Source organism: Saimiri boliviensis, chromosome 12, assembly GCF_048565385.1.
Source record: "Saimiri boliviensis isolate mSaiBol1 chromosome 12, mSaiBol1.pri, whole genome shotgun sequence".
Taxonomy (NCBI): domain Eukaryota; kingdom Metazoa; phylum Chordata; class Mammalia; order Primates; family Cebidae; genus Saimiri; species Saimiri boliviensis.
In genome coordinates, this window is record NC_133460.1 from 106,576,864 (window position 1) to 106,578,332 (window position 1,469).

Consider the following 1,469-nt stretch of genomic DNA (forward strand, 5'->3'; position numbering starts at 1 on the left):
CTGTCCTGACAGGCAAGCTGGCCCACGTGAGAGGAGTGGTTACTGCCACATTAGTTCCGAGGATTGGCATGAATCTGGCCATGATTTCAAAGCCGTGATGACTCTGTTTAGAAAACAGTTATTGGAGGGCCAAGCACGTTGGTTCACGCCTGTAATCCTAGCAATTTGGGAGGCCGAGGTGGGCGCATCACCTGAGGTCAAGAGTTCGAGACCAGCTTGGCTAACATGGCGAAAACCTGTCTCTACTAAAAATGCAAAAATTAGCTGGCCATGGTGGCTCATGCCTGTAATCCCAGTTACTCAGGAGGCCGAGGCAGGAGAATCTCTTGAACCCAGGAGGCAGAGATTGCAGTGAGCTGAGATAGCACCACTGCACTCCAGCCTGGGCAACAAGAGCATCTAAAAAAATGGTTATCAGTACCTAGGAAGGCTTGAGTGTTTACTATGTGGTAGGCTCCCAAGGCGTCATCTTCAGCTACCCTGTTTGGTTGTTGCCATTGTTATCATTGACACTTCACAGATAAGGCAACTGGCCTCAAAGAGCCAGAGGAGCAGGCCAACCAGGTGAAGCTCATGCATGGCAGCTAGGATCTGAACAGGGACCATCTGGCTTCAGACCACCCTTATCTGCTGCATCAGGCCACCTCCCAGGTCTGTAAAAGGGGCTATTCAGAATGCTCTGGAAAAAGATTCCCAGCACAGGGCTCCCTGGAGTCAAAGGCAATCTCTGTGCATTGAAACTATGTAAGAGTATGGATTCAGCCACAGAAGTCACATTACTTAGAGCAATAGTTCTCAAACTTGAGCATGCATCAGAATTACCTGGAGGGCTTGGAATCACACAGACTGCTGGCTCCCAATCCCAGCAATTCTGACTCAGTAGCTCTGGGTGACATGGGAGAATTTGCACTCAGCAAAGCAGCAGGTGATGTCAAGGTTGCGGGTTCCTGGCTCACTTTGGGAGCCCCTGGTGGAGAGACAGGCAGGACTGCTGTCTGGGACGTGCTCTGAATAGGACGGTTACTCCCTGGGTGAGGCAGTCCTGAGAGGGTGGGGTGAAAGCCTGCTGATGGCTCCGCTGTCCACTCCGGATATCCTTCCACCACCCGTTTCCAAAGGACCAGTCTCTCTAAATGCAACGCAGCTGTACTCAGTGAGCTTTGGGGCATGAGGGCTCAAAAGCAGATCCTCTAATCCCTCTTGGACCGTGTAGCTAGCCCCGCGCCAGGTGCAAAGTAGGTGTTTGCTAAGTGCCCAGGTAGATTCTCTCCAATTAGCAAATCCTGTGAATTCCTGGATATCCCCTGGGTGGAAGAAAGAGCCGATAATACTTTTCTTCCTCCCCTCATTGTTTTGCTTATCTTTAGAACTGGAGATGTGCCGACTCCGCTCAGAAATAACAAGGTGATACGGTGTGGATATTTGCCTCCTCCAAATTCCATGTTGAAATGTGACTGCCAGTGTTGGAT